General features: G+C 40.3%; 1 pseudogene; it reads left to right on the top strand.

Moving 5' to 3' along the window:
- Positions 1–21077: 21077 nt before the first annotated feature.
- Positions 21078–21725, top strand: LOC129403395 (uncharacterized; annotated as a pseudogene).
- The last annotated feature ends 3495 nt before the right edge of the window (positions 21726–25220 follow it).

Below are 25220 nucleotides of genomic sequence, written 5' to 3' on the forward strand. Positions count from 1 at the left end.
TGGTCTTGGATCAGATTGGAAATGGTTGTTGTTTTCTGTCTTTGAAGAACCATACATTTTTTTTAAAGGAAAAGAATCTTGCCAATTTAACTTCTGTGGTTTTGAAGATATAAGGTGGCTCCATGAAAAATCAGGGAACTTCTTCCATTAGTGGGACAAATACTCTATAGCAAAAAGCCTGGAGTAGAAAGACCCCTTTTAGTGTAGAACGCGCAGGAAACCTTCATTTGGGGATAAGGGTGAGTTATGCTTCTGGGATGAGTGTCAGGATACTTCGTTGACTCATTTTCACCTAGATGATATCAACAACTTCAGCCTTGATATGTTGCTTTGAAAAGAGGATTGGGCTTGAGAACTTCTTTTCTAGTTCTGAAATACTGATTCCTCATCTTCCTCTGGTCACAGACTAATTACAATCTGTTAAAACACAAGACAACCATCAGCAGCTGGTTTGGAAGGGGTGTCCATTCAATTAAACACATCCCCAATAGAGTTCCCAGTCACAAAACCTGGTTCCTTGAAAATAACATAACTAGCTGCATAACAAGTCTGTGTCTGAATAGTTCATTTGCTATTTCCCCCCCATTCTATGTCAAAATGGTTCATAATATTTTCCTTTCCATTCGGAGATCATTATACACTAGTGAAAGGGTGCACAGGATTTTAAGCAAATATGGACCAAAGTTTCTTTCCAGAGATTGTTACAGCTGCAGCAGCTTCCTTATGGCAGTCAGGTGCCATATGAGGGGTGAGAATTTTCCCATTGCCAACATCTTGGGCAGATCCTCTAGCTCTGAGAAAATCCAAGGTTGTAGAATGAAACTTGTTCTCACTGCACTGATTTGAGTCTTTAATTATTTAAGAGAATCCTCAGATCTCAGAACTGTAGGAGACAAAGATTGTCACATCTTATACACAAAGACAATGTTTGAAACTCAGACAAGAGATACAGGAAAAGGCATATAGGCTCTCAGGAATGTGAGTTTTTCCACTTTGACATAATCCTGCTGGCATTATCTATATCCTCATGGGGATGTGATGGAACCCGTATGACTGGAGGCAAACAAAATAGTGCATGAGATTTTTAGAGGTGCCATAACAAAGGACATATAACTTGGTGACTTGTGCAATGAAAATATATTCTCGCCCAGTTTTGGAGTCAAGACATCTGAAACAAAGATGCCAGTAGGGTCATATTCTCTTGGAGCTTCAGGAGAGAATAGTTTCTTGCTTCTAGTAGAGTAGCCCCAGCCAGAAGCCTTTGGATTGTGACAATATAGCTCATATAAGTCAACCTATCTGCCTTCGTTTCCATATAGCCTATTGCTCTCTTTCTCTCTCTCTTACTCACTCTCACTCTTTGTCTCTCTCAAATTGTCTTTCTTTTCTCATACTTTATGTAATGATTGAATCTGGGGCCTCACACATGAGCTACCTTTGTTCCTCTCTTTATTAGAACCCTGGGGACTGGAGTGATAGGACAGCAGGTAGGGCATTTGCCTTTTGTTCAGCCAACCCCGGGTTGAACCCCCAGCTTTACGTATTGTCAGCCGAACCTGCCAATAGCAACCCCTGAGTGCAGAGCCAGGAGGTAAACACTGAGCACCACCCTGTGCATGCCCCCCTCTCCCCGCAACCCCCAACAAACCAAAAAAGAATCCATTGTTGGATTTATTGATGTATTTATTTTTAAATTTTTATTTTTTTATTGAATCATTATGAAAATAAGTTACAAAGCTTTCAGGTTCAAATCTCAGTCACTCAATGATCAGACCCCCATCCCTTCACCAGTGCACATGTTCCACCACCAAGAACCCCAGTATACCTCCTCCCACCTCCCCACCTATGTGGCTAATGATCTTCATTTTATTCTCTCTATACTTTGAATATATTCAATATTTCAACAGAAAACTATTATTATTTAGAATTTCCTCCTGACAATTAAACCTGCTGAAAAGGCATCATTTGATAAGTTGTTTTCCATTGCTGAGAATGAAGAATATATGAGCTTGTGCGGCTAAACAGCGGCCATGCGGTTTTGGATTTCTGATATTTTAGCTCAGTTCACAATTTCGTGTGCAGCTGCTCTGGATCTTGTCTGGGTGAAGAGCATGCTGGTAACACCCCCATCCCAAGATCTCCTGCGTGCCATGTCACTGCAAGCTTGTACCTCTGGGTAGTGGGTTCTAGAAGATGGAGGTTGCCATGTGGGCACTGCTGCAGCCACTGCCGCCACCCCCACTGAAAGAAAAGGTTGAGAGAGAAAAACCTTTCCCCACCCCGGTCGGCTCAGTTCAAAGTCTAGATGCATTTCTGTAAGAAGTAACTGGGTGCTGAAAGTAGTTAGTACTTGGATTTAAGAACCACCTTAGTTTTGTACAGTAAAAACTTGTTCCTTAACTAATTATATCTGCCTATTTGCAAACAAGGTTACACTCTGAGTTCCTGGATAAATGTGAATTCAGGAGAACACTATTTGAATGGCAGGAAAGAAAGAGAGAAGAGCAGGATCCCAAGCACTGGAGAGAGAATATCAAGCATATTTTCTTCTCACAGCTTTAGTATTAGATGTGTCCCCAATATTTCTGTGTAGCATGCTCCCTCACAATCCAAATATTCTTTGTTATGAGTCTCTTGCAGGCACTTTGGCTTTTACTCTATGTAAAATGAGATTCCTTTGGAAGATTTTAAGCAAAATAGCCATGTGCTCTGATTTACAGTATAAAATGAATATTAGTGATTGGAGGTGAAGGTCAAAGAAGAGTGTAATGTGGGCTTTGCATGGGGAGAAGGTCTTCAGTGTTGGAAGTGATGTAAATGTGAGATGGGATTAATTCAGAAAATATTTCTTGAAGGTAGAGCTGGAATTTTGTCTTTGAAGTTTGAGGTTCCTGTTAGATCAAATGGAGATACTGATTAAGCAAAGGGAGTCAAAGAATCTGGACCGGGAGAGAGCTCAGTGGTTAAAGCACTTGCTTTTTGCAGGAAGCCATGAGTTTGAATCCTGGCCCTGTACATGTGCCAAGTATGATGCTGGAAGCTCTGCAGCTTAACCCTGGCAGTTCTGCTCTTGGGGACCCCTGGCTTTGAAAGTGGTTTCTAGGCACACACACAGATGTGTGGGATATTGAAAATAGAGGGTTGACCTATTTTGAGCACCACAAGTAAAAAGATGTGGAAGCATTCTGTGGCCAGGAGTGGGGCCTCCAGGGAGCACATGGGTGAATCACAGTGACTTCCTGCAAGAGCATCCAACTAGGTTGTATGTGAGCACAGCTCAGGAGTGCAACCCATGATCAAATTTGCAACTGAAATGTGTGACCAGGCTGTGGCTGAAGAGATTGCTCAAGGGCTTAGAGCAAATGATTTGCATGAGGGGCCCAGTGTTAGTCCTAGAACTGTATGATTCCCCCAGGATCACCAGGAGTCTCCAGGATTGGTCCCAGAATACCTCTCTGGGACCTGCTTCTGAGAACTGCTAATGTACACCCAACTCTTCCCCCAAACACCAGCTCCATAAGCTGGGGAGCCTTAAGGGCCAGAGAGGTTATTCAAAGGCTTGGAGTACATGGCCTGCACCAGGAGTCCCAGGGCCTAGCCTTGGAGTCTATGGTCTCTGGAACACTACCATGATTGACTCCTAATCACCACTGCAGGATTAATCAGTATTAATCCCCATCTCTACCTTACATGGCCCTGAAACAAACCAAATAAAGAAACTGTGGGTACCATAATCAAGTTAGGTATGTTCAACTTCTGCTCATTGCAACTGCATCAACAGAGGGAAGAAAGGGGGAGAAAAGAGATCCACAGGATTCTCTGTCACTTCTCAGATTTCTCTGAGGAAGGAAACATTAGAAGAGCATGACCCTGTCTGACAATCTCTCATGTGTGGGCATGGCTACATGGCCACCTTCCCCTCTGTCTCTGTCCTTTGGATCTCCTTGGCATCAGTCCTCCAGTACCTCAGTACTAATTTATGGGTGTTGTTACAAAATTTTGTGGTTTTAAAAGAGGCCCCTCAAGTTGGGAAAATCTTCTTGACACAAATATAAAGCCTGGAGTGGAAGGTTCTTGAGCTTCAAGGCAACCCCAGGAGACTCATTTTGGAGAAGACTGTTCCTCCTGAGAGTCCTCAAACATATGACATTAAGAGAGAAAGCCCTTCTCCGTTTTCTCGAGACATTTCCAGCTCCCAAGAGGACCCCTTCCTCACCCCGCGCCACCCGCCCCCCCCCCCCCCCGACACACACATACTGCCTGCCGCCAAGGACTCTTTAGAACAAAGCACTTTACAGGAAGCTAGAAAAGGAGTTCTTGGAAACATACAGAGGCCAAGTGAGTGGGGGTGAGCAAGAGGTAAAAGATTCTTTTTTTTAGGGAGGAAGCAGAATGGAGGATGCTTTCATTTAGTCTGTGATGACAAGATAAGGAATTAATAGGTTTAAGCTGCAGAGAGGAAGGCTGAGATAACAGCAGTGATAAACCTCCCAGCCAGATGGTGGCCCAAACACAGAGGAATTCTGGGGTTCCAGCCCAGAGGACTTAGGGCCTCAAGACCTCAGTGGCATTTTCAAGGCCAGGCCTGAATTTGGGACTGAATGGGAAATACCTGTGGGGATCTAACCTGAAACACAGGCAAAAGGTCTGTCTCAGGAGGGGAGCTGACTTTTTTCAATGAATTGACATGACTTACTCAAATTCCTTGGAGCTGTGGTGCCTGTGGAGTCAAGGAAGCTGGAAAGTGTTTCTTTTCTTCAGTGCCTTATGAGCTAGACTTATGCCCCTGAGTTCCTGGAAAGGAGTTCCTGGAAAAGCTCCAGAAGCAGAGGTGGGAGGGCCAGGTCTGTTCATTTACTAGTTTGGGAAAACAAGTCCTGGGACATGTGACATTCCTCATTCTCTTCACTATGCAGGACGGGCCCTTTGGCCGAGGCTTCTGTGCTCTGCTCATTCTGCCACAACGTCCTGCACTTAGGGAAGGAGGATTTTTCATTCTTGGGAGAAAAATGAGTCTTGTCTTCCACCTTCTATCTTATTCCATCCACAAATGCTTCTGCCAACTCCCTGGCCCCTCCCCAAGCTCTGGAATCCTGGGATAATTTGAACCTCTATCTGTCTTTAGAAACAGAAGGCAAACTGCAAGAGACAGGGTAGGACTTGTTATTTGAAAGTCAGCATTGATCTCCCGTTGATGGTTGCTCCTTTGCAAATGCCAAGTGCCTTTTGTGGTTGTAGCCATTTTCCCTCCCAGAAAGTTGCTTCCCCTCCTGTAGTTAACCTTATTTCAGTGCTTCTTCTTCCACCAGCTGCCCTCTTGCAAGGTGGAAATATGTGCATCAACCTGTGAAGGTGTACAGGTTCCTTTTACCAAACTCTTTAGCTAGACCAAGGGTGGTGTACTAGAATGAAGTTAGCCTCTTCCTTTAAACTCCTTACTCTTCCATCTTAGAGAATTCAAACTGCAATTCATTTTCATGAAGTTCTGTACTAAGGATCATTATGGGGAAAAAAATGAACACGACCTAATTTACCACTCAGTGGAGGGACTACTAGAATGACAATTATATATTTAGGGACAACTACATTTTAAATTATTAATATTTATACAAAATGAAATAATACTTAAGTTAGTATATATCTTTTCCCTTTTTCCATCTTTCCATTAAAATTATTTTACAGTAATGTTTCCAATGGCATTGGCACTTACGGTCTTGATTTATACAATTACTTTACCTCACCACAACCAAAGTCCCCAGGACCTCCCACCCATGCCCCTCTTTCTATTCTTTATTTGAAATCAAAGTTTCTTAGGAGCAGAGTCATTATGTTATCCAGGAATTTCTTTGTGGCAAAATCATATTATTTAGAAAGTTTCAGATACAAATTTCCATAAGGCAAGTCTTTGTTGAACATCCATTATTTACCCCATCTGTATGCTTAAAGAGTACATATAAGAAGTAGAAGAGGAGATCCAGAGCAGCAGCACATGACACGGCCCCTCTGCTCCTCAAAAACTATGATCCGGAAGGCCGACTAACCCATTTTGGCACCCAGAGACTTATAGAAATGCATCTAGACTGTGAGCTGAGCTACAACCCCATGCTGCCTGGGGAGGAGGAAGGATTTTCTCTCCCAATCTTTCTACGGGGAAGACAGCAGCGACAGCAACAGCAGCGCCCACGTGGTGTCCGCCATTCTCCAGAACTCACAACCCAGAGGTACGAGCTTGTAGTGACGTGGCACGCCCTACACCCAGATGAGATCCGGAGCAGCCGCGCACGACAAGGCCCCTCTGTTCCTCAAAGACTATGATCCGGGAAGTCTACTAACCCATTTTGACACCCAGAGATTTATAGAAATGCATCTAGACTGTAATCTGAGGTAAAACAACAGAAATCTAAATTGCGGCCACGCAAGCTTCTATAATCTTCATTCTCAGCAATGGAAAACAAACTATCAAATGATGCCTTTTCAGCAAGTTTGATTGTTGGGGGAAAATTCCAAATAATAATAGTCAGTTCTTTGTTGAAGTAATGAATGTATCCAAAATATAGAGAGAATAAAGTGAAGATCATTAGTCACTCAGGTGTGGGGGGGTGCTTGAGAAGGGGGTATAATTGGGGTTCTTGGTGGGGGAACAGGTGCATTGGTGAAGGGATGGGGGTTTGATCATTGTATGACTGAGATTTAAACCTGAAAGCTTTGTAACTTTTGTCACGGTGATTCAATAAAATAAAAATTAAAAAAAAAAGAAGTAGAAGAAAAGCATGTATCCATGTAAAAAAGATTTATTTATATTCTTCCATTCTATTAGCTAAATACCAGTTGGATGGGCAGAAAATTCAATGGAAGTTTGGTTCCAAGAGTCTGGTTAAGTTGAGTGATAAAGAAAGGATTTGTGGAGGGCAAAACTTGAACTGAGGGCCATAGTGGCCAAAGTAGTGTTAATGATGAACAATGTGAAAATGCGTGTGAGTCTTGTGAAGGGAGGAGGGGCGGGAGAGAGAGTTGAACAATCTGCCCAGGTTGGTCAATTTCTTTGCCAAAAATAAATATATATACCATAGCTAGTTTTGGTTGTTTACTTATAACAATAACATGAAACAAATGCAGTAAAATAAATGAAAAGCAATGAATTTTGAGTATTTATTAATTAATTAATTAATTAATTTATTTATTTTTGTGTTTTGGGCCAAAGCCAGTTGTACTCAGGGCATAGTCCTGGTTTTGCACTCGGATTATTCCTGGAGGGCTTGGGGGACCTTATAGAGTACTTGAACAAACCTGGATTAGCAACTGCCTTGTTCACTGTACTCTCTCACCCCCAAATATTGAGTTTTTATTAACTTTTTTAACCTCATGTATACAGTTGTAACTTATTATATCATATATTATATTATTAATTTTTAATGAATGATTTGGCCTAAAAATGAGATCACAAAATCTTTGACTATTTATATTTAATGAGCAGCTCTCATGAAGCACATCCAGGACACTACTAGCATAGTACATACAGAAGTATGGAATGGAGATTTTGTGGGTTATTTGGTAGATGTTGAACCTAATAAAAAGACTGATAGCATTTTTGACAATCAATTTGATCTTGATGTTCCTATTCACATTCTATTTTCTTCTCAACTAGATCTATTCTAGACATTCAAACTGCTAGGAATTCCAGTTAAAACTGCAGCCAAAAGTCGATGGCAATTTTTTCAATATTTTTTAAAATCTAAATAAAATTTTATTGATTTACCATGTAAAATTTGAGTTATCGTCTTATAACTTTCTATGTCCATGTGTCTCATGGCACTACTACTAAAGTTCTAGTGCCATAACTCTACCCAATTGTCCTTTTATTCTCATTCTTTATACCCCTCTCTCTTTTCCTATTATGACCACTATATATATGTACCTATCACTTGTATCACTTGTCATCCCACTGCTCATCAATTTGCTTGAGCAGGTGCCAGTAAAGTCTCCATTTGTTCTTGTCACATGCTAGTGTAGCCCAATGGCATATGCTCACTCCAGGAACATGAAGACTCTTAAATCATTCGTTCAGGGTCTTGACAAAGAAGTCTGACCATCTATTAGGTGGGGGCCAGGCATTCTTCTGACATCCCATGGAATCAAGTTGGTAACAGCTCTAGTCTAGTGGTCATCTCCAAATCACATTATATGTCCGGCCCATCTGATTTTTGATGCCTTGACAAACAAGACAGTGTCCCTGATTCTATATATATATATATTTTTTTCAGAGGTTAAGAGTGATTCTTATTGTATTTTACCAGTTTTAAAAATTGTATTTAGTGATTTTTTAAATTGTATTTTTGCTTTGGTTTTTCATATTCAACATATGATTGAAACCATTATAATTAATCTTTCACATCTTGGCTTACTTTCACTTTCAGATTTAAAGCTTAATAGCCTCGGGTTCTATCTATTTGTAAAAATATAATCTTTTAAAATAGATGGGTAGTATTCCATTGAGTATATAAACTATTACTTCTTTGTCAATCACCCATAGATGAACATTTGGGAAGAGATCATGTTACTGTTGCTATGAATATAGGGGCACGTTTAGTCTTTCAAATTAATATTTTTATATATACTATGCAGATTATTGATGGATCACATGATATTTTCATAGCGCAGTGTCCACCTTGCATGCAGTTGACTCAAGTTTGATTCCTCCTCTTGGAGAGCCTGGCAAGCTATCCAGAGTATCTCGCATGGCAGAGCTTGGCAAGCTACCCATGGCATATTCGATATGCCAAAAACAGTAACAACAAGTCTCACGATGGAGACGTTACTGGTGTCTGCTCGAGCAAATTGATGAGCAATGGGAAGACAGTGACAGTGACAGTGACACTTGCAGCATAGAGGATCAAGCCCTCACACATGCTTTGCATGTGCTCTAATGCTAAGCTACATTCCCAGCCCACACTAAATTATTTATTTTTTTATTTATTGAATCACTGTGAGATAGATTACGAAGCTTTCATGTTTGAGTTTTGGTCATACAATGATCAAACACCCATCCCTTCCTTCACCACTGCACATTTTCCATCACCCAAATGCCCAGTATTCTCCCCCACCCCATCCCAATCCTTCCCCTGTCTGTGCGGCAGACAATTTTCACAAAATTCTCTCTCTACTTTGATTATGTTCTATATTTTGACACCAATTCCACCATTATTATTTGGAATTTTTCTGTCATCACTAAAACCTGCCGAAAAGGCAGTGCTAGACAATTTATTTTGTATTGCTTGTTGTGAATAGCATAAGATGTCACATTCCTGTAATTCTAAAATTTTAAATATTTAGGGCCTGGACAGATCTCTGCAGCAAGCTGCTCAATTCCAAGATTCTTTTGTGTATCATTGGATCTTGGCCATTAAGGGCTTAAATAGTAGCTGGATGCAGTTTGTAGACGTCATCTCAAGGTCCTGTTGCAGTGTGTAGGGGGGATGATAAGGGCTGGCCCATCTCCTATCCCTTGAAGACTGGTGTTTGTTGTTACTGCTCCTGAGAACCTGGGATTCTCTTTGGGTTCTGGAAGATGGCAGCCGCCGGGATTCCTAGGGGGCAGCGGAGGGACAGCACCTGCCGCTGTCTGGAGTAGCCCAGTGATATTGGCCTCGTGCAAAGTCTGGAGGCATCTCTGCAGTTAGATGCTCAGTTCTGAGATTCTTTTGTGTATTCTCACACTCAATTATTTTATTAACAGGGATGCAATGATAGTTCAATAAAATAAAAATAACAGCAAAAGGAAAGATAAAGATCGTATGGTCATATCAGTTGATGCAGAGAAGGTATCTGGTAAAATCCAAAGTCTATTCATGATAAAAATCCTCAACAAAATAGAGAAAGTAATGGACATCTACAGTAAACCAACAACCAATATCATACTCAATGACAAAACCCTGAAAGCCTTGCTCCTTCAGGCACAAGGCAAGGATGTCAGCTTTTACCACTTATATTCAACACAGTTTTGGAAATCCTTGCCATAGAAATTAGATGAGAAAAATATTTGAAAACAAGTCAAACTATGATGATTTGGAGATGGTATGTTGATATATATTAAAAATCCTGAAGACCCCACTAAAATTTCATGAATAATAAGCTAATACAGTAAAGCAGCAGGTTAAATTAATATAAAGGGGCCAGAGCAATAGTACATCAGGTAAGGTACTTGCCTTGCAATGCAACCTACCTGGATTTGATCTCCAGTACTAAGTATCGTCCCCTGAGCCCACCAGGAATTATCCCTGAGCACAAAGACTGGAGTAATCCCTGAGCATCAACAGGTGTGGCACCAAAGCAAAAATCCAACAAATTAATATACAGAAAGCTATGGCATTTCCATATTCTAGAAGAAAAAGAAATTTACCCTTACATGGGTAGAACTGGAGAGCATTATGCTCAGTTAAGTGAGTTGAAAGGAAAGGGATAGACACAAAATGATGTGGAATTTAAAGATTAATAGGGAAAAGCAAATGCTAAAGGCAACAATTATATCCTGGTCTGCAGTACTGAGTTTGGCAGAGTGGGGAGTATTGGAAGAAAGGGGTATTTGGGACCTTGATGTAGGGAAGTAGGCATTCTTTTTTTCTAATTTTTAAATTTTTAAAAATTTTTATTAGTGAATCACCATGAGGTACAGTTACAGACTTATAATCTTTCGTGCTTGCATTTAAGTCATACAATGATTGAGTACCTATCCCTTCACCAGTGCCCACTTTCTATAACCAATGGTCCCAGCATCCTTCCTACCAACCCCACCCTGTCCCCTCCACCCCACACCACCCCTCCACCCTTTCTCTCTCTCTCTCTACCTCTCTATCTCTTTTTCTCTCTCTCTCTCTCCTTTTGGGTGTTGTGGTTTGCAGTAGAAGTACTGAGGGCCATCGTGTTCGGTCTATAGTCTGCTTTCAGCCTGCATGTCCCATCTCGAGCGGGCCCTCCTAGCACCCTTTACTTGATGGTTCCTTACCTATCTGAGCTGCCTCTTTCCCCAGCATGCAAGGCCAGGGGAAGCAGGTATTCTGGTGATGAATGTGGTGTTGGAGTAATGTATCATGAAGTAATCATTAATAGTATTGTAAATAATTGTACCTCAATAAAGATTTTTAAAATGTTATAAAATGTGAAGATATAAATTTTTTGTACCTCCTGCTGCTCAGGAAGACAGGGACTATTTCCATTTCCAGTTATGCTCAGCCAGTGGGTCAGTGGTTCAATGCTCTGGCGTAAGGGACTCCTTAGTTCCTGTGGTGCCAGAGTTCTGTGGGTGTATCTCATGCAGTACCAGAGTTTGAATTGGGTCTGGTGCAAGCCACAGGTTCTAACTCTTGTACTATCTCTTTAGTTCCACATTAATAGTTTTCTTTTTTTTTTTAAACAAAGAAGTCTCCCTGCCAAATTCCATGAGGCTGTACTATTTACATTCCCACTAGTATGGTACAAGAAATTCCTTTTCTCTGCAGCCACTACTGTTTGTTGTTGTCACTACTTTTTGACGTAAGTCCTTCTCACAGGTGTGATGCTATGTCTTGTATCTTTGATTGACAGCTCCCCAACAAGTAAAACTGAGACTTTTCTTCATATGCCTGTGAACCATGATTAGGTTGTTCGATTTTTCTCTTTTTTGGTTGCTGAGTTCTTTCTGTATTTTGGATATAAACTTCTTATTAGACATATCATGAAATTATACATTCAAAATTAGTAGGTAGACTCATTTTAGATGCCCTTGATTTTTAGATTTAGTTCTACTTGTTTATTCTTGCTTTTGTATCCTTTGCAACCAAGGTTTAATTTTCAACTCTGTTTATCCAGGAGTGTATGTTTTCTTTGATGCATTTTTATGGATTTTAGATTTATACCTAAATTTTTTTCTTCTATTTTTTTTAATTGAATCACCTTGAGAACAGTTACAAAGCTTTCCAGTTTAAATCTCGGTCATACAATAATCAAACATCCATCCCTTCACCAGTGCACATTTTCCACCACCAAGAACCCCAGTATACACCCCCATCTCACCCCCTCCCCCTGCCTATATAGCAGATGATTTCCACTTTACTCTCTTTTCACCTTGATCACATTCAATTTTTTGACAAAAGACCCACCATTATTATTTGGAATTTTCCCAACAATCAGACCTGCTGAAAAGGCACCATTAGATAATTTGTTTTCTATTCCTGATTATGAAGAGCATATGATGTGGCGTGGCTGCTTTGTGGCTGCGCAATTTTGGATTTCTGATATTTTAGTAATAAGTCTGGAAGGATTTCTGCCAAAAGCCACTGGTTTCTGAGACTGATTTGTGTGCCTCCAGGATCATGGCTGTTCAGGAGCCAGAGGAGTCATTTGTGGGTGGCAACTCAGGTCCTCGTCAGGACGGGGTGAGGGGCCGGTTCCACCCCCCCATCCTGTGAGGCCCCACGTGTCACCGCTTTCTTTCTAGTTTTGGGCAGGGGCAGACACTAGATCATTTATTTTTCATTGCTCTCTTTGTATATTGTAAGGAAGGAATAGTCTTGAAAGCCATATACTGTAGCCATGCTTGTAGAAGCTCATGGTCGCCGGGATTCCATCTAGAGAAGGCAAAGAGACTGCACTTGCTCCATCTGGGGCATCTTGGAGATATTGGCTTGGCATGGGGCCTGGAGAATTCTCTGGTGTTGTGGTGCCCATGGGATTTCTTCACTGCCGAGTGTGGCAAGATGGTGCCGGGGGTGGGTTGTGCTATGCCTAAATTCTTAATGCATTTAAGTTAATTTTTGTGGAGGGTGTAAAGTAGTTAAATTAATTTATTCTCCCACCGCTGAGATGTGATCCCGGGGGCCGCAGCAGCTGCACAAGCGTGAATCCAGACCCAGCAAAACCTCTTTCGGCATGGGCAACTCCTTGCAGAATGTCTCCAGCCTGAGAACTAAACCTAGGCCCTGTGCCCGCCCAGGAGGGGAAAGGTATTTCTCTCTCTCGCCTCTTTCTTTCCGGGGATGAAGAGCACGGTGTCCGCCATATTAAGATGACCACAGATTGGGTTTTCAAGCCTGCAATGCTCCAATATCTGGAAGAAATCTCCCTGGACTTAGTGTTAAAGTACAGAAATTCAAAACCGCGCGACCTTATTTGTCTTCACAGTATGTCTGAATCTAGTGGGGTACTCCTAACAACAATAGTGAGGTATGTGTTGAAATATTGAATGTAACCAAAGTAAACAGAATGTAAAATGAAACTTATCAGTTACAAGGTAGGGAGTGGGGGGGCGGGATGGGAGGTGTACTGTGTGGTTTTTTTTTTTTTTGGTGGTGGTATATGGGCACTGGTGAAGGGATGGTTGTTTCAGCATTGTATAACTGAGACCTAAGCCTGAAAGCATTGTAATCTTCCACATGGTGATTTAATAAAATAAAATTTTTATTTAAAAAAATAATAAAAATGAGAGAGAGAGACAGAGACAGAGAGAGAGAAGAAAAGTACCTGCTACCGAGGAAGGCTGGAGAGGGGTGAGGGTGATGGGTGATGGGAAGGAAACTGAGGACACTGGTGCTGGGAAATGTACACTGGTGGCAGATGGGTGGTGGAATACTGTTTGACTGAAACCTAATAATGAACAGCTTTGTAATGGTCTATCTCACAAGGATTCAATAAAAAGTATCTTAAAAAAATAAAAAAATAAATTAATTTATTCCTGCCAGTTACAACTCAGATTTCCCTCCTTTATTTATTAAAAATATTTTTCTTTCTCTATCATGTGGTCTAGGTTCCTGTGTTATAAATTAGATACATATATAGTGGACTTATTTTTGTGTTCTCTATGCCATTCCATTTTTCTGTGTGTCTACTTTGTTCTGATATCATGCTATTTTGATTATTGGTGATTTTAAGTATAGTTTAGAGTCAGGAAGTGTGCACTAAAAATTCTTGAAGCTATAATCCAATATAGCAAACTAGCAGACTACAAAATCAACAAACAAAAACCTATTGCATTTCTATATGCAAACAAATAACTAGATGAAAAAATATATAAACAAAAGATACATAAAAGACAACCCCTTTTAAAGAAGTATTAAAAAAAATCAAATACTTAGAAATAAACTTCACAAAGTATGTGAAGGAAAACTATAGAAAAATTATGTCACCATTGAATGAAATAGAAGAAACATTAGGATATGGAAAACATTCCCAGTTAATTGATTTGAAAAATCAACATTGTCAGAATTACTGTCCTACCCCAAAATATTGTATAGATTCCATACAATTTTCCTCAAATTTCCTATGACATTCTTCAAGGACTTAGAAAAAATTCTATAAAAATTCTGTTTAAAATCATAAAACTCGTTAAGTAGTCAAAGCAATTCTGAGAAAAAAGATGGGAAGCATTGCCCTTCCTAAATTTGAATTCTGCTATGAAGACATAGTCATAAAAATTGTGTGGTACTGAAGTAAGACAGACTCAGACCAATATAACAGAATTTAGAGTCCAGAGACAACCCTTCAGACTTATGGACAGCTAAACTCCAGCAAAGTTTCTGGATGCATCAAGTGGAGCAAAAAAAGTCTCTGTCATAAATTGTGGTAGGAAAACTGGGCAGCTGCATACAAACCAAAACCAAAACCAAAACCAAATCCTGTAACTCTTCCTCACATCATACACAAAATTAATTCAAAATAGATTAAAGAAAGACCTTGGGGTTAGATTAAAATCCACCAAATGGAACAATAGGTAGAACTCTCCAGGATATATGGACCTGATAGGTGTCTTCAGAGATTTGATTCCAGTAGATAATGAAAATGAGGCAAATGAGTATTGGGGGCTCTTTCGGTGTCAGGCAAATGAGGCCCATTGTTGTTACTGTTTTTGGCATATTGAATATGCCACGGGTAGCTTTCCTGCTGTGTGCGCGGGCTACTTTCAGTAGCTTGCTGGGCTCTCCGAGAGGGATGGAGGCTTTTAGGGCAGACTCCAGTCGCCCTTACAGGTGTTCCCATGGTTCATACCACTTGAAGCCCATCAAATATGGTGCGAAAATTATGGAAAATGGATATTAAGTGTCCTATGCTGTGTTGTGAAGCTGCTTTGCGCAGTGTGGAAAGTGGCCTGGAGTGTGGCATTGGCTGGGTAGTGGAGGTAGTGAAGTTCTGCCAGTGAGGTATTTATCTGGCTCCAGTAGGGTGGGGTGTCTGGATTTGATCCCTGGAGCGCCAGAGATTGGAGGAGGCCGACAGAAGATGTTGTTTCTGGGTCTCGTTGAGCCTGGAGTCCAAGTTCGCAAAGTTCTGCTTCACCTGGTTCTGTGGGGCTTCACTCATGGCCGAGTGTCCAGAAAGTGGGCTGGAGTGTGTGGTGGCTGGGTAGTGGAGGTGCCAGTGCTGCCCAGTGCTGAATGTCAAAGTGGATAATGAAGCCAAAAACAAATAAAAAGAGACTTGATAAAATGTAAAAGTCTGCATGGTAAATTAATTGTGATAAAATATAAACGTATTTTTTGAATGAGGTGAAATATTTTAAGCCTACATTAGATAAAGGCTAATGTCCAAGAGATATTAAGTCACTCACAAAGATGAATATCATCAACAAAAAGGAATAATCCCATCAAAAGTGGGGAGAGAACAGATATTGCCCAAAAAATTGCATAGATGACCAGAAGAAACACAAAAAGTGTTTATCTTATTTATTATTAAATGAAAATGAAAATCAAAACAATAAAATGAAAATCAAAACAATGAAGGAAGTGAAAATCAAAACATTAAGTGTCATTTCACATCAGTAAGAATGGTATGAATAACAGAAAAAAACATCAGTTTTGTCAAATGAAAAGGAACCTTCCTTCACAGGAGTGTCCTCTAATTCAATCTCTACAAAAAATAGTTTGGTGATGACCCAGAAATTCTATTTCTTGAGATTTGGGCTGAAAGTAGACTATAGACTAAACATGATGGCCACTCAGTACCTCTATTGCAAACCACAACACCCAAAAGGAGAGAGAGAGAACAAAAGGGAATGCCTTGCCACAGAGGTGGGTGAGGTATAGGGGATGGGGTGGGGGTGGTGGGAGGGATGCTTGGTGGTGGAAAATGGGCACTGGTGGAGGGATGGGTACTCTATCATTGTATGACTGAAATGCAAGCATGAAAGGTTGTAAGTCTGTAACTACCTCACGGTCATTCACTAATAAAAAATTTTTTAAAAAATGGAAATTCCATTTCTTGGTATATATCCCCCAAACACAAAAACATTATTTTTCAAAGATATATGAACACCTATGTTAATTGCAGTGTTGAGTACAACAGATAATATATGGAAACAACACAAAAATGCAAAGATAACAGATAAAGAAATTGTGGTGTATATATACACAACAGAATACTATGCAGCTATATGAATGCTTAAATTTGTTCAATGTGTATGGAACAAAATGGTATCTTGTTATACAAAATAAATCAAAGGGAGAACAAATATCAGATGATATTACTCATCTGAGGTACATAGGGAGAGAAAAAGTAAGGAAATAGTATCAAATGATGACAAATGTTTTATTGCTTTTGAGCCACAATTGGCGGTCATCAAGGTTTATTCCTGGTGGGACTTGGGGGCCTTATGGGAAGCTGGTGATCAAACCTGGGTCAGCGGTGTGCAAGGCAGTGAAACCCTAAATTTTAAATACCTCTATACATTTCGTGGATTTTAATCCAAGCCAAAGATTTTTAATCTATTTTGGGTTAAGTTTTGTATGTGATGTGAGAAACGGTTAGTTTTATCATTACTAATTTTTGCATGTGGCTGCCCAGGTTTCCCATCACTAATCTATTAAAATTACAGTGAATAAACCCAACTCTCTGTACTATCCTTCTCCCACAATGACAAACTCTTCACCCGAGATGAAAAAACTCAGCAATATATGACTCTGGGGAACAAAAGAGTGGACTGGAGGTGGTGTTGGGTTTGGGGCACTTTGGTAAACAATAACGCTGTACATCAATATCATAAACTTTGACACTATTGTGATATTATCTAAATCACACTGAAAGAATTTTTTAAATCAGGAGATATGACCACTTTTTCTTCTTTATTTCTCAGAATTGCTTTGATTATTCCTGTTTTGTATGTGTTCCTACACAAATTTTAGAATTTTTATATTTTCATAAATATTCTGTATGTATTTCTGTAGGGTCACACTGGATCTGTAGATAGCTCTAGGTAATATGAAAATTTTAGGCAGTATTAATTCTTTAAATTTCTAAATACGGAATGTCTTTTCTGTTTTGTTTGCTTGTTCATTTATTTATTTATTTAAAACAGTGTCACATTATCAGTGTACAGGTATTTAATACCCTTAGTTAAGTATATTCTCAAATTTCTCATAACTTTGTAATTAAATTATAAATGTGATTTGCAAAAGAAGTTTTCTTTGATCAATGTAAAAATCCAATCAATTTTTGCATGCTGATTTTTGTATCCTAGCACTTTACTGCATATTCAATTCTGATAATTCCTATTGAAATTTTGGCCAGTAATGTGATTTTCTATTTTTTTTTTTTTGCTTTTTTGTGCTGCACCCGGTGATGCTCAGGGGTTGCTCCTGGCTTTGCACTCAGAAATCACTCCTGGCGGTGCTTAGGAGACCATATGGGATGCTGGGAATTGAACCCAGGTCGGCCACGTGCAAGGCAAATGCCCTAACCCACTGTACTATTTCTCCAGCCCCTGGTAAAGTGATTTTCTAGATATAAAAACCTAATTAAAATAATCTGAAAAGAAATACTTAAAATAACAACAAATCACAAAAAATGCAAAAGATTATAGATTTATAGGAATGTCACCGCCACTGTCACCTTCCCTCCATCATTGTCTCCATTTTCTCGACAACCCCTCAATCCTACCCCATAGTTGACCCACAATAAATTATTTTATGTAGTGTCTTACAACTAAGTGGTTAATGGAATGATAAAAAATACTTCAACAAAAGAAAATTAGTGAAAATTGTTGTATCTCACCATGGGGACATTTAGTCTTTGATGGCTTACTAAGCTATTGCTGCAAGTTAAGCCTTCTTGTTAATGTTTTTGTTAGCTTCTGTTAGTTGACTTCTTTGCTACATTCCCATCCAATATGTGTGCTCTTACTGGGATGTTAGTATTATAGAGTTTGGAGGTGCCACCATGTGCTCCAGAAGATCCAAAATATTTAACTGTGCAGTCTTGGTCGGAGGCATGTGGGCAGCTGTTTAGGTGTGAGTGAGGCTGCTGGTAGGGCGAGAACATGCCCTGTTCCCCTTCTGAGATGGCCCAAGGGTCTCATCTGGGACCTGGTATCTGATAAACTTTGTGGGTAGTTAATTTCTTTTGAGATTTAATTATGAGTCTCTAGACCAGTACCTCTAAATGAGCTTACAAAGCTGGCTTACATAGTGAGATGCAAAAATGGACAATGTTTTTGGGATCATATAGCTTATAACTATTTGTGACTAAACCAGGAAGTAGTAGTTTGTGTAGATCAATCTCAAGCACAGAAATTGAAACAATTATCAAACTTTGAGAATAAAAACCCAGCATCCATTGGCTTCATTAATGAATCATATAAAACATTCAAAGAAGAAATAATGCTTATATTCTCAAACACTTCCAAAAGAATTGAGGAGAGTACCGAACACATTTTATAAGGCTCACAGTATCCTGATCCAAAGATAATACACACACACACATCTCCATCCCCCCACATACCACACTTTATCATTTGATGAATATATATGCCAAAATATTTAATAAAATCTTGTATCATTAAATTCAATCCAACAAGATTTTATTAAATAATCATGACCAAGTTGTATTTATTCCAGGTGTGCAAGGATAGTGATATTTTTGCAAATCAATAAATGCTACACACTATATCAGCAAATGGAAATATAGAAATCTCAACATGATAGGGGTGGGGAAATATATCAGATGGTGGAATGCATGTCTTCCAGGCATGAGAGCCCTGGTGGCATGGCTCAGTCAGGCCAGACTTTACTGCATCACTAGATCTGAATACTGAACAACCTGGTCTGCACTGTGCAGCTGTATGTTGTTGGTAGTAGCCCCTCAATAAAAATCACTCTCTATAAAAGTCACATGATGACAATCAGTGTTGGCATGGATGTGAGGAAAAGAGATGTGGGGAAATTATACTATGTAGCCTCATAGTATAATTTAAAGTTAGGAAATGGCAATACTTCCCATTCTCACCTCATTTACTGCTGTTGAGAATGCAAACTGATCCAGTTCTTTTGCCCAATAACATAAACATTTCTCAAAAAACTAGTAATTGAACTTCCATTTGACCTAGCAATTCTACTTCTTGGCACCTTGTCTAAGGTCCTAAAGCACCATTTAGAAAAGTCATCTGTACTATATTTATTGCAGCACTGTTCATAACTAAAATCCTGAAAACACCCAAGCGTCCAAGAACAGACTGGATAAAGAAACTATGGTACATATACATAATGAAATACTACTCAGCTGTAAGAAAACATGAAAGTGTGAAATTTGCTGCTGTGTGGATGGATATAGAAGTATTATGGTAAGTAAAGTTAGTCAGAATGAGAGACAGATGCTGAATGATCTTTCTCACATGTGGGATTTGACAAAAACATAGAAGGGAAATAACATGCCCAAAGAAAAAAGAAACTGAGATCTGGTCTTCAGTAGAATGCAGGCCACAGGGGAGCGGGACACATGAAAACACCTCTAAGGGCGATTGGAGGCTGCCCTAAAAGCCTCCATCCATCTCAGAGAGCCTGGCAGGCTATCGAGAGTACCTTGCCTGCACAGCAGAGCCTGGCAAGCTACCCGTAGCATATTCAATATGCCAAAAACAGTAACAACAATGGGCCTCATTCACCTGACACCGAAAGAGTCCCCAATATGGCAGCGTTAAGAAAGATGAGCAAGGAGAGGCTGAAAAAAATCTCAGAGACAAACTAGACTGCCAAAACAAAGAAAGACTAAAATGACTGTCTGTACTTTCAACACACGTACCCTTGCATCGGAAGCATTCATCAAGGACCTGATGGTGCAAGCACAGAAGATCAAGTACGACATCATTGGTCTACCTGAAATGAGAAGACATCGATCACATCATGCCATTTTTGACACTGAAGAAGAATTGTTCCTCAGAACATGCAACAACAGAGGTATCAGTGGTGTCATGTCCTTGTCAACACGAAGTTGGCCATGAGCATTAATTCATTTGAATGCCTAACAACCCAAATAGGACAATTCCACTTGAATAGATGTGGATCACTGCCTGCAGTTTCTATCTTTGTCGTCTACGCACCAACTTCCAACTACACTGAAGAAGAAATTTAAAAGTTCTACATGGAGCTGGAGAAGTTCTATTAAGAAGACCACACCTTCTACAAGATCATTGTTGGTGATTTTAATGCCAAGATAGGACCGAGAAGGTGGCCCGAAGAACTCCACATTGGGACCCATGGTTAGAATGGAACGAACAGGGTGAGATACTGTCTTAGTTCATCATGTCGACCAAGACCATCCATGGTAACTCACAGTTCCTGGAGGCCGAATCTAGACACTGAACATGGGAGTCTCCCGGTGGACAGTTCCACAATGAAATTGACCACATCATATTCAATTGAAGGTTTTGCCTGACAGATGTCGCTGTTTTCCCAAAATTCCAAATGGGATTGGACAACCGTCTCCTTTGTGCAAAATTCTACTTCACAGAGCGGGGATAAAGGTCTGGAAAGTTTAAGAAGGGAACCCCCAGAATGACCACCAACTGTGAACTCTTTGGCACTGTTGCAGCAATGTGGGAAGATGCCGTCCTTGACAACATCGACAAAGCATACAATCAACTGGTTCAGCACCTCCATGATTGCGCGAAGAATGCCGAGAGTGAGAAAGCCATAAACAGACTCCTGTCTTTGGAAACTCTCGAGCTCATTCATCAACGTGCTTTGGCGCGAGCCTCAAGCAACCACAAGCTAACGTCTGAGCTTGCAAAGCTGTGCAGAGAAGCGATAAAGGAAGACCTCAACGAGAAAAGAGCAGTAGTGTTGGCCAATGCAGCAGAAGCTGGGAAAAGTATTCGCAATGCTCGTCTGTCCTTTGCCAACTACAAGACCAAGATGACTGCCCTCCGACATCCTGATGGATCTACCACATCTTCCAGAAAGGCAATAGAGAGGATTATTCACGACTTCTACTTGGATCTCTTTGACAGCCATGTCCACCTGCCCACATACCAAATTCCACAGGATGGATATGTTCTTCCCAACATCCTCCCTTCCGAAATCTGACATGCCATTTTGTTGGTAAAGATGAGTACAGCACCTGGTCCGAACAAGGTCAGACCCAAACACCTGAAGAATCTGCTGCCAGTACTCATCAATACATTGGCTCGGCTCTTCACACGCTACCTGTCTGAATGCAAGGATCTGTCCCAGTGGGAAACCAGCAGGACCATTCTGTTGTACAAGAAGGGAGACATCCACAACATCGACAACAATTGTCCAATCTGCCTGCTCTCTGTTGTCTACAAGTTGTTCAACCGTGTCATCCTGAATAGACTAGGCAGAACAGTAGATGAAGGACAACCATGCGAGCAAGCCGGGTTCCAAAAAGGATTCAGCATGATCGACCATATCCACACAGTGATCAAACTCATTGAAGTTTCGCGAGAGTTCAAGATGCTGCTCTGTCTAACATTCATTGACTTAAAGAAGGCCTTCGATTCTGTTGAGACTGTAGTGGTCATCGAAGCCCTAGCCAAACAGGGCGTTCAAACTCAGTACATCAAGATCCTCCACAAGCTGTATTACGGATTCACCACCAGGATCTCACCATTCTACAAGGAAGTGATCATTGATGTAAAGAAAGGGGTTTGGCAGGGTGATACCTTTTCACCGAAACTCTTCAGTGCCACCCTCGAGAACGTCATGTGACGACGGGAATGGGAAGGAATGAGAATGAAGATAGCCAGTCGGCAACTACACCACCTCTGCATCTCTGGTGACATTGTTCTCATAACGCCAAACATTAGCCAAGTGGCACAAATGCTGGCCAACTTTGACCGCGAGTGTGGAAAGGTCAGACTGCAGCTGAATCTCAACAAGACGATGCTCATGAAAAACGAACTAGTTCCTGAGGCTCCATTTGCTCTCAATGGAACGAACATCTCCGAATGCAGCAGCTATGTGTACCTGGGTCGAGAAATCAATATGAGAAACGACTTGGCGCCAGAACTGCGCAGGAGGAAGAGAGCAGCGTGGAATGCCTTCCAGAGCAATGAAGAAGTGGTTAAGAGGATGAAGAACATCCAACTCCAGGCACATCTTTTCGATTCCACCGTTCTTCCTGCACTAACATATGCCTCAGAGACCTGGGCCAAATGCAAACAGGATAAGAACGCTATTCGGGTATCCCAAAGAGGAATCGAAAGAGTTATGCAGGGAATATCATGTCTCACTCAAGTGAGAGAAGGAATCCAGAGTTCTGACCTCCATCAATGGTCAAAAATCAGGGATGCTGTCTCGTTTGCCAAGGCATCAAAAATCAGATGGGCCAGTCATGTAATGCGATTCAGAGACGACCGTTGGACTAGAGCTGTTACCGACTAGATTCATGGGACGTCAAAAGACTGTGTGGCCGCCCACCAACGAGATGGTCAGACTTCTTCATCAAAACCCTGAATGAATGGTTTGAGGCTCTTCCTGTTCCTGTAGTGATCAGATATCATTGGGCTACACTAGCACTCGACAAGGAAAAATTGAGACATTACTGGCGCCTGCTGGAGCAAATTGAAGATCAATGGGATGACAAGTGATACTAGATGAGAAATCTGACCAACTCAGAAAAGAACTGATTCACATGATGACAAATTCCATACAAAATGAACTGAAGGAACTGAAGAACATAATAGCAAGCCATAACAGCAGAACTACACAGTTGGAAAACCATATTGACAAAGTTGAAGGCAAAGTATGGACCAGCAAAGATAGGGAACTGGCAAAAGAAAAGAGAAGTACAGAATGGAAGACAATATAAGGTGCTTTATGGATAACAACAAGGTAACAATTTATGAATTATAGGAATACCAGGAGAAAAAATAATGGAAAAGGGGAGGAAGAACAAGTGGTGGAAGAGACTCCCCATTCTCAGAATGGGATTTCTCAGACATTCCCCGTTCTCAGGAGGAAGGTTGATGCACACATTTAAGAGACCCAGTGTACCAAGAAAAGTAAACCCAAGCAGAACAACACCAAGACATATCATAATAAAAATGACAAAATGTAAAGAGAAAGATTTCTTAAAGCTGCTAGAGAAAAGAGAAATCTTCAACTTAAGGGAAACAATGTAAGAATCACAAAAGCTCTCATATGAAACAGTCACTGTCACTGTCATCCCTTTGCTCATTGATTTGCTAGAGTGGGCACCAGTAACGTCTCATTGTGAGACTTGTTACTGTTTTTGGCATATGAAACAGTACAGGAGAGGAAAGAGTGGCATAACATATTTAACTTACCCACTGGAAAAAAAACCCTCTAAGCTAGAGTCCACTATCCTGCAAAGCTCTCTAGATTGAAGGGAAAGATAAAAACATTCTCAGACAAACAAGAACTGACAGTGTTTTCTATAACTTAGCTGGTCCTGAATGAATATTGAAGACCATTTATGTAAACTACTTATAGAAGCAAAACCTCCACACAGTAAAATGGCATCACAGCCCTTTATATCCACAATTTCTCTCAGCATCAATGGACTAAATTGTCTCATCAAAAGACACAGGGAGGTGGGATGAATCAGGAAACAAAATCTGTACACTTGCTGATTACAGGAAACATCTAGAATCAAGAGATAGACATAGGCTCAGAGTGAAAGGATGGATAACAATTATACAAGCCAATGACAAACAGAAAAATGCTGGGATAGCCATACTTATATCATACCAAACAGCATTCAATCTAAAGAAAGTAATTAGGGATAATGTTGGACATTGCTTATTAGTTAAGGGAACAAGATCTATTGGTTAATAAATCAAGTAATAATAACTTGATTATTTTTACTTAAAGATAAGTAATAATAACTTTAGTTAACATATATACACCAAATGTAAGATCAGTAAAATTTATGAGGTTTTTTTGTTCACAAACTTAAGGAAACATTTAAATGGAAGCACAGTAGTAATGGGGGCTTTAGCACTCCACTGTTCAGATCAACTAAACAAATGTCAATAAAGGCATAAGAGCACTAAAGGAAGAACTGGAAGAGCTGGGACCACATCCTCAAACAACTGAATTCTTCTCTAGTGCAAACAGAACATTCTCCAGGATAGATCACACATTACAAACATAAAATTATACCAAGTATTTTAAGTCCTGGAGACAGAACAATCTGCTACCACATAACAGCTGGATGAAAGAGGAAATCAAAGAAGAGACAAAAATTTCCTTAAGACTAATTGTAATAAACAAACAAGTTATTAAAACCTATGAGACACACCAAAAGCTATATTTAGAGTGAAACCCATAACAATACAGGCCTACATTAGGAAAGAAGAAAAAGATAAAATCAACAACCTAAATGACATCTCAAATATCTGAAGAACCTACAACAAGCAGAAGGAAGAAGTTAATAAAAAATCAGAGCAGAAATTAATATAGAAACTAAGAAAGCATAACAAAAATAAATGGAACCAGAAGTTAGTTCTTTAAAAGAATAAATAAGATAGACAAACCTTTGGCTAAACTCACAAGGGAAAAAAGAGAGTACACAAATACACAGGATCAGAAGTTAACTGGGAGAAATTATAGCAGAACCCTCAGAAATTCAAGACATTTAGAGATGCTTCCAGACCCAGTGACAGGCTGAGTTGTCCGGAGTACCCCAGAGTGTGGTGGGTTAGCCCGTCACCAGCCCAAAGAGAGAGAGCCCCAGCAGCCAAAACCCTACACACTCCACAATTGCTGCCATGCTCATGGCAGAACTCCACTCACTGCTCCTGATGAGCTTCATCCAGAAATTGATCTGTTGAAGAACTCTTGTATGCGGGTTTTGTGACTGAAATCTCCACACTATCATGGGTTTGGGGATGCCTACCTACCCCTGAAGCCTTGGCCATCACACTCATGAACTGGTTCTGGCACCAAAAAATTCATTAACTTGCCAGGATCCAGAGACTCATAAAATAATCTCAAAAGAGACCA

Source organism: Sorex araneus, chromosome 1 (genome assembly GCF_027595985.1).
Source record: "Sorex araneus isolate mSorAra2 chromosome 1, mSorAra2.pri, whole genome shotgun sequence".
Classification (NCBI taxonomy): domain Eukaryota; kingdom Metazoa; phylum Chordata; class Mammalia; order Eulipotyphla; family Soricidae; genus Sorex; species Sorex araneus.